Genomic DNA, 13,411 nt, shown 5'->3' with positions numbered 1-13,411 from the left:
ACTTCCTACAAACTGGGTAGGCAGTTTGATTACCAGGATCACCCTCAGCAGAACATTCCCTCCCCTGCACTGGGGACATCCTGCTAATTCTAAGAGCCCTTTGCAGGGAGCAGTGTTGCCCATTTTGCAGATGGGAAAGCTGAGACTCAGAAAGCTAAGCTGGCATCTGAACCCAAGTCTCTTGCTGTGGAGCCTGTGTTCTCCCCCATCTGTGTCCATGTGTGTGTGCACGTGTGTGCGTACAGCAAGCACTGCTGTCTGCCCTTTGAGCCAGGCAGTGTTTGGGCTAGGATGAGCGCTGCCTCCCTGGGAGGAGGTCTGAGATTGTCTCTGGAGGCCGGAACCTGTCTCTTCCTGTTGGGGGTGGAGATGCTATATGTGAGCGTTGTGGGGGTGTCAGCCCCTACTGGCCCCCGAGACCACAGCCTCCCAGCTCCTCCCACTTCTCTCCCCTTCCTTCAAAATAAACACCCGCGAGCCCAAACCACCCATCCAGCCAAGGCACAGATGGAACCAGAGTTGGAATTAATTAGTTCTGTTGCCAAGGTAACTGGGATCCAGTCTTCTCTCTCCCGCCTGCCTCTACCTCCTAGGCCCCGCCCCTGCCTCTCTTGGCCCCACCCCTCAAGGCCCTGGCCCCACCCTCTTCTCCAGCGGCAGCTGATGGTGCCCTTGTGCCCTTGGAGAATCGAGGAGGGAGAGGATAGGTGTATCAAAGAGCTGGGTTCACGTCCCCACTCGGTCGCTCTTGGCTTGGTGGGAGCTTGGACAAGGTCCTGAACCACTGGGAACCACGCTATGACTCGACCTACCTGGGGAGGGGTACCCTGGAATGGATTTGAGAGACTGGTAAGAAAGGAAGAATGAAAGTGGCCTGAACTGGTTGGTGATGCCATTGAGACTAGCATGGGCATGTGGGCTGCAGCAGCAGGTGTCCAGGGTCAGGAGCTGTTAGAGCTACAGCTGGCAGCAGCTATGGGGCCCCCTACCCTGGCCACAGGTTCTGACTCAGCTCTGCCTCCTCCATCCTGACCTTCCTGGCATCCTCTAAGCCTGCATCTTGCTGACTGAACACCAACAGCCAGGGCTGTGGTCTCCATCATTTCTCTGTTGGTCTGTCCACCAGTCCACTTTGCACTGTCTCTTCCTGAGCGACCCTGAGCAAGTTACTTAGCTTCTCTGTGGTTCCACTTGTCTGGAAAATGGGCATGACAGCATCCACCTAGTGGATATGAAAAGCCCTCAGCATGGTATTAATATTTAGTCTGTGCTAACCACTCGTTGCTTCTGTGCCTCTGCTGGCTGCGGGCCAGGGGGTGCCCTGTGAGAGGGGTTGTGAGGAACACAGGGGACAGTGGTCCCACCTACTTCTTGGGGAAGTTGAGGATGATGATCACAGCCACACTGTTGAGTTGTTGAGGCTCCTAGCCTTACCTCTCTCCTTTCTAAGACGGGCTCACTGGGTCTCGTCACACTGCAGATGGAAAATCAAGGCCAGCAGGGGTGGGGGACGGTGGTGGCAGTTGTAGCTGGTGCCTCAGGGGCTGTCCCTTCCAGTGTTGGCCCTGCTTCCTGGATCTTGCTAGTTGATGCTGGCTGGAGGGTGGGACAAGCCAGGTCTTCAAAAGCCGCAGCTTGAGTCTCCCTCATTGTAACCATAGGGAATGTTCTTCTCCTGCCTGGGCCTGTTTTCTCTTCCGCAAAATAGGAGCTCATGGGGCTGTAGCTGGTGGTAACTGATTGGAGCTGGCTGGGGCCATGGCTACTTAGGCTTTGTGCCAGCAGAAGGGGGCCAGTATGGGCAAACGAGGTGCACTGTCTGACTAGGGCCGTTCCTGGAAGTGCACTCAAGGTAGATGTTATAGGGGGGACCTGGGAAGAAAGGGCAGCTCTGACGCCCAGGCCCCATCTTTTGGAGGCCCCAGTGCTGGGCTCTGCTAGGCTTGCCATCGTCTGGCTAATAGGCCATTTGCTCTTCCAGGGACGCCACCAGGGAGGTGGCTCTTAAGCTGGCATGGTGAGGCAGGGGTGCTGGAGAGAAAACAGGCCAGGATTGGGGAAGAAACTCTCCTTGGTTCTGCAGTCCCTTCCTCAGGGACTGTGGGTAAGTCGCTGCCCATCCGTGAGCCTATTTCCTCATCTGTGAGTTGGGCCTAATGATGTGATCAATGATCCACTGGAAAAGCTTTTGAGAGGCATAAACTAGGGGTAGCTAACTCAGATGCCCATAGGGGCTTCGTCACAAAATGTGAGCATCCGGGCTGAGGAAGGCAGTAGGGTATGGTGGGGCCTATGGTAAAGGCTCTGCCTCATAGCATCAAACCCAGATTTGCATCAGCTCTGAGCCCACCAACAAAACCTGTCCATGGGCAGCCAGCTGGCCCAGAAGGCAAACCCTACAGATGGATTAACTGGAAGGGAGCTATTTAACTCTTCTTTACATAATAACAAGGTCTGACATTTATTGAGGGCTTGTTCTGTGCCTGGAGTAGACTCAGCACTTCACTAGGATTACCATGTTTGATCCTCACGCTGACCCAGAGGCCAGCTGCGTGCACGCGTGCTTCCTACTTGGTAACTGAGCCAGTTAAACCAGAGAGGTTAAGTCAGAGCTCAAGATCACACAGATGTGGGGGAGGGAGCAGAGCCCATTCCTGGGACCCTGGTTTCCTATCTGGGGGGCAGAATGGGGGAGGGGAAAGGGCAGACCCACTTGGTAGGGAAAGCCCCAAAGATGTGGCTTTTCATTTCTGTTGGAGAGGAGGCTGGGAGAAGGACAAAAACAAAATTAAACAAACGCAGGGTGTTGTGGAGCTGAGGAAGAATAACTTATTTTTTATGAGCTTGTTAGCATTTGTGGAGTTAAGTAAGTAGAAATTTATGCCATTCATTTGCATGTATTCAAGGAAGGGCTCCCGGGGCCCTGTGTGGTACCTGGACCCTCACCAGCCCCCCAGGGCAGCTGCCCCTCAGCTCACAGGAAGCAGCTGTTTTCTGGGATTTCTTCAGATCTGTTTCCTGATGGCCCACTGTGTGCCTGGCACCAACAGCTGTGTCTGTCCTTGCTGTGTCTGGAAGCAGCTGACCTGGATGCCATCAGAGTGGTGTGGCCCTTGGTTCAGAGGTTGAACGTTCTAAACATGGTTTCTAGTCTCTCCAGGGGCCTCAGAAGGTGCAGGAGGCCCAGAGACCACCAGCTTGGCTGCCCAAGAGCTGGGGGACCTGAGACATGTGGTTTTAGCTCTCCGTGCCTCAATTTTTCTCACCTGTGAAATGGATACAGTAGTAGTAGTACATGCTCATCTGAGATGACATTGGCTTGTGGGGCTGGCCTGCCCGTATTCCTAGTTAACCTGGCTGTTTGGTTCCCTTTCTTTCCGGTGGAGCTGGATGATCTGAGAACTGGCAGACCCCTTTTCTAGGAGGCCTTCCTGGAACGCTTACTGGGCCTCAGCCACTTTGTCGTGAAGCCCAGCGGCTCTCTGACCTTCTCCCTGAGATGCCTGGTCTCCTGCACTCTTGCCTTTGAGCTGTGAATGCCTCGGGGCAGAGCCACTGTGTCCAGTGCCCTGGGAGGCCCTGCTCCTGGCCCAGGGCTTGAGAAACGGTACTAATGAATGAGTCTGTGAAATACTTGACCTCAGCCTCGTTTTCACTGCTTTGGAATGAATAGTCCCTTCCAGGTGTGTAGTGATGTGTGGTTTTACAGCATTTTCAGGCGCTGCTGTCATTTGATCTCCACCTTTTGATCCCCACATCCCTTGTGTTCCCCTCACCCCCTAGCCTTGGAGAAGGGAGGTCAAGGACTGCAATGAGGAAACAGGCCCAGGCAGGAGCGTCAGGATTTGAATCCAGTGCTCATTCATTTGTTTTTGTTGCTGGGAAAGATTGAGGGCAGGAGGAGAAGGGGGTGACAGAAGATGAGATGGTTGGATGGCATCACTGACTCAATGGACATGAGCTTGAGCGAGCCTCGGGAGTTGGTGATGGACAGGGAAGCCTGGAGTGCTGCAGTCCTTGGGGTTGCAGAGAGTCAGACATGACTGAGCGATTAAACAACCAGAGTTTGTTTATTTGGCTGTGTCAGGTCTTAGTTGCATCATGTGGGATCTTCGTTGCGATGCACAGACTCTCTAGTTGTGGCTCATGGGCTCCAGGGTGCATGGGCTTCGGGCTTTAGTAGTTGCTGTGCGTGGATTTAGTTGCTTGTGGGCATGTGGATCTTAGTTCCCTGATCAAGGATTGAAACCCAGGCCCCTGAATCACAAGGCGAATTCTTAACCACTGGACCACTAGGGAAGTCCCTCATTTATTTGTTCATGGAAACTTTCGAACTCCTGCTCTGTGCTGGGTATCGGGGATCTTGGGAAGAGTAAGCCATGTCCTGCCCTTCAGAGGCTTAGAGGCTGCACTCAAAAAACAGGCTCAATGAGGGTCCAGCGTTAGGAAGCTGCAAACTCTCATTCTTTCGTTCACCCAGAGGAGCAAGGCGGCCTTCCCTGGGGCTGGAGCACACGAGTGAGGAGAGAGGTGAAGACAGGAAGTCAGGGAGGGCTGTGGAGGTTCTTCAGGAAGTCAGCAGGCAGGTGGGGGTGGCGGCAGGGAGGAAGGTGAGGGCCACAGGAGTAGTTGATGTGAGCCATTGGAGGCTGGCGGAGGTGGGGAGAAGCGAGTGGATTCACACTGGTCATGGTTGGCTAATGGAACTTGTTTCCTCTGCCTCTGGGAGCTCAAGAGGGAAGCAGCGTGTTTATTCGGCAGACAGTTCTCCAGCGTCTGGTGTGGGCTGAGCATCGTGCAGGGTTCTGGGGAATTGGGAGTGAATGAGAACAGTCCCTGCCATTAGGAATTCCACAGCCAAGCGGAAGGCAGGTGAGGCTGACTGATGCCTGGGTGGGCTGGAGGGCTTCCTGTGGGAAGTGGCTTTGAGTCTGAGGAGTAGCAGGCAGGAGGTGGGAGTGGGACATGCCAGGTTGTGGCCATTTCAAGGGGAAAGGCCAAGAGGTGTTGGGTGAGAAGGGTAAGAAGCTCCCATGTGAGGACCTTGGAGTGGGGAAATGGGGTGCAGGAGTCTCGACAGGCCCTGGGAGCTCCAGACAGGTCAGAGGAGTCCAGACTGTGTAGTCTTCCAGCAAGAGGGAGCCCGCCACCGGCTTTGAGAAACGGTATTGGGGATGATGCAGATCAGGACGGAAGGAGCAGGAAGAGCTGAGGAGTTGGGGAGGGGAGTTCTCCACGGTGCTCTTCTGGGGTCAGGCTGAGGAGTGGGAGGCTGGTGTGGTAGAGGGGGGCTCAAGGGAGAGTCCCAAGTAGGAGGAGTCAGGCAGGTTGTGGCGGAGGCACATATGTGCAGGCGTGTGTGTGTGCAGGTATGTGTGGGGGAGGCACATGTGCACAGGCATATGTCTGCACAGGCATGTGTGTGCACAGGCATGTGTGTGCACAGGCATGTGTGTGTAGGTGTGTGTAGGTGCAGGCATGTGTGTGTGCAGGCATGTGGGGGGAGGCATGTGTGCGTAGGCATGTGTGTGCACAAGCATGTGTGTGGGAGGCACGTGTGTGTGGGCATGTGTCTGCGCAGGCACGTGTGCGTGGAGGCATTTGTGTGCAGAGTGGGGTGCCGTGTCTCTGGACAGTAGCCTCATTGCAGGAGGGGTGTCGGAGGGCAGAGTTGCAGAGATGGGACCAAGCCCGATCTTGACTGTGGGTATAAGGGCCTGGGAGGCCCCAGAGGCTTCCGAGCAGAGAGGCGCTCCATGAACCTGGCTATGCTTCAAGAAGTTTCTTCAGGCAGCTGTGCAGGGACTGGGCAGAGGCAAGGTCTTCTAGGTGTCTGTTTGCCAGACCGCAGGACCCATCCGGGTAACTTTAGCAGGTGGCGATGGAGAGGATGGAGGGTGGTGGAGCTCAGGAAAGGCTCAGGGGAGAAGTATTTGATCTGGGCCACTGAGGGCGAGAGGGTTCACTCTGTGAAGGTGGAAGGAGGACCCAGCAGGTGGTTTCAGTGGAGGTGGGAGAGGCCAGCTTATTCAGGATGCCTTTGAAGGATTAAAGGGAAGGTCTGAGCTGGAAAGGAATATCATTAGTGAGGACCCATCCCGTGCTGATCATTCTCTGCCCAGCGCTGCATGCCCAGGTCCACACTTATAGCTGCAAGGCTTTGGGAAGATCCTTTGTGCCTTCATTTTGTTGTCTGTAAAATGGGGATATTGTAAGAATTTGCCTCTTGTGGGGCCACTTAAGGGAGTTAACCTACCTGTAGCCCAGCCTGGGAGATTCTCTGTAGTTATTGGCTGTGGTCATTTCTGTCTCCTTTAGCACTCACGGCAGGCCTGCAGGGCAGCCTCCCATCCTCAGGGGCAGATGAGGAATCAGCTCAGAGAAGCTGTTCAGGCTCCCTGAGACCACACAGCTGGCAGGGGTACAGAGCAAGTGTCTGAACTGAGGGTGTGCAGGGCGCTCTGTCCTCAGTGCCCGTGGCCTCCTGGAATGCCTGGACTCGGGGTGAACGAGTCCCATCCTTTGACTTTGAAAGCTACCGGATCTAGTGCAAGGAGGGTGGGCAGGAGTCTGGTGGGTAGGTTTGAATCCCTGGCTTGGCCCTCACTGGCCATGAGGCTCCAGATTAGCTGCTTGCTCTTGATCAGAGCCTCAGTCTCCTCATCTGTAAACAGAGGCCCTGTGTGCCCAGATAAGAGCTGCTGGGTCTTCTTCAAGGTCAGCTACATCAGCCCCCCCGCCCAGGTGAGGCTCCCAGGAGGGGCTCTGTCCACCTTCTCTGCATTCCTCTGCTCCTCTGCCCCTGCCTGACCATGCTGCCCCAAGCAGGCTGGGACCATGGTGGACACAGGAGCCGCAGCACTGGTTGAGGCCTGAGTGGTCATAATAACAATGACAAGGAGCTGGGAGGCCATGTTGTCATCAGTAGTAAAAGCAGGTCCACTCAGCGAGTGGGGAGGTGGGCAGGTGGATAGGGACAGAGGCAGGCTGGGAAGGACATGCCCGGGGGCTGTGTAGTTCTTGTGCTTTAGTCCCCTGTAGTCCCCAGGCCCCAGGTACTTCCTCCATGCCAGGCCCCTTGATGGCACTGAAGGGACACACGGTGTTGCCTTGGCTCTCAGGAAGGGAAATAGTGACTGTGCCACGGGGATACCGCTTGGAGCTTGTGAGCCCAGGGATGCTGTGGAATGGTGAGGCCAGGCTTAGGGTTCAGGGCAGGCTTCCTGGAGGAGGTGGTGCCTGAGCTGAAGCTGGTAGGGGTTCACAGTACTGGTGGCAAGTGGCAGGGAGAGGAAAGGGCCTTTGTCAGTCAGGGAGGTGGGCCAGGAGAGTGAATAGGGGCTGGGGCAGGAGGTGGGGAAGATATGGATTCCCCTCATGGAAGCTTCACATGCCAGGAAGGAACTTGGCCCCTGTCCTCAGGGCTGCAGGGAACTCCCAGAAAGATTCTGAGGAAGAGAGACAGTGTCAGGGCTGCCCTGTGCAAGACTCCCCCTGGCCGCCATGAGGGAGGGACTGGAGAAAAACAGAGCCATGATGGGCAAGGGGGTGATGATGGCGGCAGGTCCTGGTGAGCTGGGGAGCAGAGGACACATGGGGGAGATGTTTTGAGGATGGGGCTGGTGGCTGGTCTCATTATTCTTTTCCGGCAGAGGCAGGAGGAGTTTGTGATGGTGAGATCTGTGGTCTGAGCAGGCAGGCAGGCAGGGTGGTGGTGACCTTGACTAAGAAGAGACGTGTGCAGAAGTGGCTTGGGTGAGAAGATGACCTGGGGCTGAGCCTGGGGCCTTTCAGGGCACCTGGGGAGACATCCAACAAGCTAAAGTCCAGGATCTGGGGGACCAAAGGCATGCCCGAGGTCACTCTGGAGCGGGGGGCCACACGTAGGTGGGTGGAGACTGTAGAGCCTGTAGGGGCAGCAGCCTTTGGGGAGCTGAGGCAGGAAGCGGGGGCCTGAAGGAGAAAGGATGTGGCTGCCAGCCTTGTGCAAGACTCTCACCCACTCTGGACTCAGTTTCCTCACCTGTTACATGTCAGGAGCCCAGATGTGCTGAGGAGGCTGCCAGCTCTGACTTTCTCTCAAGTACCCGAGAGGGCCTGAAAGTGGATGAGGGAGGTGACTGGGGCAGGGGCGGGGGTTTGCCACACACAGTAGTTTTGATACAGGGCCCTGGAAATGATGCACTAACAGTTTGGCCAGAATTACTGAGCACCTTTGTGTGCCGAACCCCTAAGTTGGGGCCTGGGGCTGAAATGGGACCTGTCCATGGTCCCCACACTCAGCACTCACACTGGGAGTGCAGTGAGGAAGTACCCAGAAATCCACTGGTGTTATCCCACTTTTAGCAACCCCAATCTGTGAAAATTCAGATTCTCTCTTAAGAGAAATTAGAGGCTCGTTCACCTCCTGGAGGCTCAGATGGTAAAGCATCTGACTACAATGCAGAAGAGCCGGTTTGATCCCTGGGTCGGGAAGAGCCCCTGAAGAAAGGAATGGCAAACCCACTCCAGTATCCTTGCCTGGAGAATTACACAGATAGAGGAGCCTGGAGGGCTACTGTCCATGGAGTCACAGAGTTGGACATGATTGAGGGACTAACACTTTCTCTGTTGTACAAATGGAAATAGAAAACCATAATGGAAACTCTGAATGAACATTTTGGCCAACCCAGTAACCCGCAGGAGGGTTTTCTTAAATAGCCAAGATCCCAGGGCCTGAGTGCCGGGTCTCCTCTTGCCCAAATTCCCTCCTGGCCAGAGACGTCCTTGCCCATCTTTGTTTCCTCTGCCCTGCGCCGGGAGTCCTAGCCCAGCCCCGCAGCAGGGGCTCATTAGCTGTGGACTGTCTAGTTGGCAAGGTGCAGTCCCTTCTGGGGATGCCCCGCCCCCTCAGGTCCTGGGCGGCAGGTCTTCAGAGGTGCCAAGCCCCCCAGTTAACCATCGTCTTCTCCTGTTGGCTTCATGTTGCTCTTGATGACAGCAGGCAGGCACCTGAACCCTGTTGCTCCTAAACCCTGGATAAGACCCCTGCCCCTTCCCACCCAGGGTCCCTCACCCCCTGGTGATCCCCAGAGGCTTGTTTTGCCAGTCCGGGGCCTAGTGTGTTGCAGGCTTTAGGTGTGGGGATCATATGCTGCTGGTGAAGGGCCCCTGGTTGGTCTGTCACCCTCTTCCAGATGATGGACCCCGGGCACGAAAGGAAGGGCGTGGCTCCAGTCCTTGCTGCCATGGAGCTGGGGCTGGTGAGGGGGCCGCAGTGGAGATGCTTCTCACCCAGGGCAGCCCTGGCAGCAGAGGCCTGGGGAGATTTGAGCAGAGCTGGCGGGGCAGACTAGCTGCACGACTACAACTCGGCGTGTCCCAGGCTATTTCACTTCTTTGCTGTGTGCCCTTGGGTGAGTGGCTTCACTGCTCTGGGCCTCAGTTTCTTTCTCTCTCAAATGAGTGTAATAGTTGTGCCCATCTCCCAGGGCTATGCAGAGGCTTGGATGAGTTAATGTATAACCTCACTGAGGTCTGGCATGTGGTTAGTGCTCGGTGCCTGGAGCCCAGGCAATAAGGCTTGGCCTCAGCCCCACCACTGATGAGTGGTGACCTGGGAACCCACTTTATCTTTCTGAACCTCTCACTTGAGAAATAGGTCCGACGACCTTTACCTTGTCACCCTGTTGACAAGGTAACGGGGGGGCTGTGTAAGCAGGGGCTGTGTCTGCATGCAGATGAAGAGTGGCAAGGCCTTCGCCGAGTCTGCTGGGTTCCTTGTTGGCACAATGCAGCCCTGTGGGTTTGCTCTCTGGACTTGACAGAGGCATTGGTACAGGCCACAGTACTGCCAGGCTGACTGTCTGTGCCAGGGGTTGGAGCTGCCGTGGAGAACACCCTGTGCTCGATGGCTGGGCAATATGGGAGTGACAGATGCCATCAGGGGTCAGACAAGAGCCAGGAGAGTCTCCATGAGAGAGGGGAGAGCTGCTTTGAGGGAGGATGCAGGAGAGGGGTCTGGAGTGGGTGGTTGGGCCAGGCCTCATAGGGCCTTGACCTTCAGAAGGACTTCTAGCTTCAGCCTGGAGCCACAGAAGATTCTGGAAGGGCTTTAAGAGAGAGGTCCTCAGCGGGTCCATAATAAACAGGCTATTTTGAGAGGCTCTCTGGCATCTGAGCTAAGGGTTTAGGGGAGGCACCCAGGGGACACCTGGAGTTGCTGGGAGCCAGTGGCACCTTCCAGACAAGGGCCATCAGTGACTCGAACACTCAGGTGTGTGGCCTGGGCAGGTGTCAGGATGGATTGGAGATGAGGGATGAGGCAGGGGGTGGAGTCAGGTTTGATTCAGATAATGCGGCCGAGGCACAGAGAGGTTTGGTAATGGGCCCATAGTCACACAGCCAGAGAATGAAGCCTCAGGCCCAGCACCGGTATGAGGCGGCAGCCTGGCCCTTCTGCTGTTGGCAGCCCAGCAGCCCTGGGAGCAGCCCCACACAGAGATGCCCGAGGAGCAGAGCAGGAGGGCAGCGGAGCCAGCAGGGGTGACATAGGGAGCAGCAGCCTCACGCTTTGTTCACAGGCTCTGCTCTGTGCCAGACATAAGAGGATCGATCAGCGTATGCCAGGGAGTGGGGGCCCATTCTGTGTTGCCTGAAACCCCCCATTAGGTAGGGTCGGTGTACAGAGGACCCAGTCAGGAAAGGGTGGAGCCAGGGCAGGGTGCTGACCGAGGGTCGCACCTCCAACCGAAGTGTGTGATGGTGATGAGCTGGGGATCCCAAGTGAGATGGGGAGATGGCCTTGACCTCACTGCACTTGGTTTCCCCATCTGTAACGTGGACGTGGTTCTGAGAAGGCTGAGACAATGCAGGACTTTGCCCAAGGCCTGGGGCCTGGTGTGTGCTCAGGAAATGCTGGGCGCACTTATGATTATTGTCGTGGTCATCATCGTTGTTGTTGTGTGGCAGATGGAGTCCACCCTTGCTGGCCACGGGAGTCAGTTGGCCTCTGTGATCTGGGATATGTTCTGGTCTGCCAAGCCAGCTTAGCTCAGGATACATGATGCTGGCTGCAAAGCCCAGGCTCAGGCCCAGATGTGAATGGAGGCCACTGGTGGGAGAGGATCAGGAAAACAGCAGGGACAACTGGCTCCTGTTTTATGGAGAACAAAGGATCATGTGAGCCCAGGAAAGACTTGTAAGTGCAGGGAAGGGTTCAAGGAGCCTGTGGAAGGATGGGACAGGGCCAGTCTTGACAAGCCCAGGCAGTGCTTAGAGACTGTCCTTTGCCTCATTTTATCAGGTAAACATGCGGGAGGCCCAGAGAAGGTGAGGGCCTGGCTCAAGGTCGCACAGCAGCTGGTGCAGACCTACTAGCTTGGGGGCCTGGGCGCTGCCCCACTCTGTGAAGGACGGATGTGATCATTTATCAGAGGAGTTTAATAATGAATGAAGTCGAAGTATCTTTAATGCAGGCAGCAGGCCCGAAGTAATAAGGGGCCCTGTATTAATTCGTAAGTTAATGAATATGCAGGTGTGTCTGAATGATTAATGGGGCTCCCAAAGGCCTCAGAGAAGGGTGCGTGAGCTGCTGCTGATGGAAATATGAATATTGCATACATCTGGGAAGTTGGATAAACCAGGGAACAGGTGGGCATTAGTGAACTGGAGGACACTAGCGGCCCCAAAGGGCTGAATATACAGATACTTGAAAGCAGATATACAGGGTCATGGCTAAGTGCTCTCATTTCTTGCTGTGTGATCTTGAGAAAGTCACATCACTTCTCTGAACCTCCATGTCCTCATCTGCAGAATGGGCATAAAAATAGCAAATGATTCCTAAGATCCTGGAGATGAAATTCATGACAGCCCCTTAGCACCAGAGGCAGGCGTAGTGGGCATCTGATAAAAACTGTCATAGCCTTGTTAGAAAGGAGGGCAGAGGAGTGGTTGAGGAAGGAAAGTGTAACAGTAATGATTAAATTCCCTTCAATGTCACTAGCACTTTACAGTTTGTAAGGGGGTTGATCTTTCCTCTGTGGCTTCCCAGGTGGCACTAGTGGTAAAGAAGCTGCTTTCTAATGCAGGAGATGTAAGAGATGAGGGTTCGATCCCTGGGTCGGGAAGATCCCCGAAGGAGGGCATGGCAATTCACTCCAGTATTGTTGCCTGGAGAATCCCATGGACAGGGGAGCCTGGCGGGTACAGTCCACAGGGTCACAGAGTCGGAGACGACTGACGTGACTGATCGTGCACGCGTGCTCTTTGCTCTGCTCCTTGAAGCAGCTGCGTGGGGTAGAGGAGATGGCTTTTGGGAAAGCTGAGGCTCAAGGAGGGCTGGTCCCTGCCCGAGTCACCCAGTCGGCAGAGGCAGATCCAGGCCCGGGCCCAGGTCTGCACCCCTTGCTGGTGAATTTCGGAGGGGTTGGAGGTGGAACTGCCAGTCAGCAGGAGAGTCCCACTGAGGTACTGACCAAGAAGGACCTGGGGTTGGGGAATCCTACACCCTCTCCCAGAGCCCCGGTTTTTCTGTCTGTGGTATGAGGGTCTGTCTGCCACCCAGAGCTGTTTTGAGGCTTTGGAAAGAAGATGGGATACTGCACCCTCACCTGTGCTCAGCGTGTCGGAGAGTCTCAGACTCTGCAAACGTTACCCCTCTGATGCTTGAAGCAGCTGTATCTGGAATTTATATGCACCAGCCTATCTTATATTTGGGGAGCTGCGGGTCCTGGGCCGTTCTTGTAGCTTTGAGGTCCTTGGGCACATCCCCTAGCCTCTTTCAGTCTGTTTCTCCATCCTTCAAGTGGGCAAATTGTGTATTAATTGTGTGGGCTCCTTCCTGCTCCCCTGCCCCGCCCCTGCCATGTCATGGCCTTGGGTATGGACGCCCTTTCTTTTAAGCTCCGTGACGTTTTATTCATTCTTCGGTCCTTTTGTGAATACTAATGGAGTGCTTCCTGGTGCCGGGTTGGGCTCTGGGTTTACAGGAGGAGCGAGATTGCCCTCCCCATCCGTGGCCTTGATGAGGTCCAGGCAGATGCAGGTGGGACTCTAGTGTCAGGTGATGCAGGCTGGGATGGGGCGCAGAGCCTGAGCTTGGCCTCTACCCTGCCGCACTCGTCTGCCTTGCTGTCTTCCTCACTGGAGCATCTATCTACCTGAGGCTGTGCCTTTTGGCAATGAGTTCTCGGCTCCCCCAGCAGGAGATCCTCAGAGGATGGCTGTTGGAATGAATGAAAAAGTGAAGGAGTGAATGGCTGGCATCCTAGGCCCCTTTCCCTGTCTCTCCCGGGCTCCAGGCCAGAGAGCAGAGGCCCAGCCAAGCCCTCCCTTGGTTGTCCCAGGTAGACCAGGGCAGCCTCTCTTGCATCCTTTTTTACTCCTCCTGGGACTCTAGTCTGGGCCCTGAGGCCCCCCCTGCCAGCCTGAC

The 13,411-nt window shown here is 55.5% G+C and overlaps 1 protein-coding gene across 3 annotated transcripts in view; it reads left to right on the top strand.

Moving 5' to 3' along the window:
* Nucleotides 1-13,411, top strand: part of ELFN2 (extracellular leucine rich repeat and fibronectin type III domain containing 2) — a 56,567-nt gene that overhangs the window by 21,337 nt on the left and 21,819 nt on the right. The gene's annotated exons all lie outside the window — the stretch shown is intronic.

This window comes from Ovis aries, chromosome 3 (assembly GCF_016772045.2).
Source record: "Ovis aries strain OAR_USU_Benz2616 breed Rambouillet chromosome 3, ARS-UI_Ramb_v3.0, whole genome shotgun sequence".
NCBI lineage: Eukaryota > Metazoa > Chordata > Mammalia > Artiodactyla > Bovidae > Ovis > Ovis aries.
This window is presented reverse-complemented; position numbering and strand designations above follow the sequence as displayed.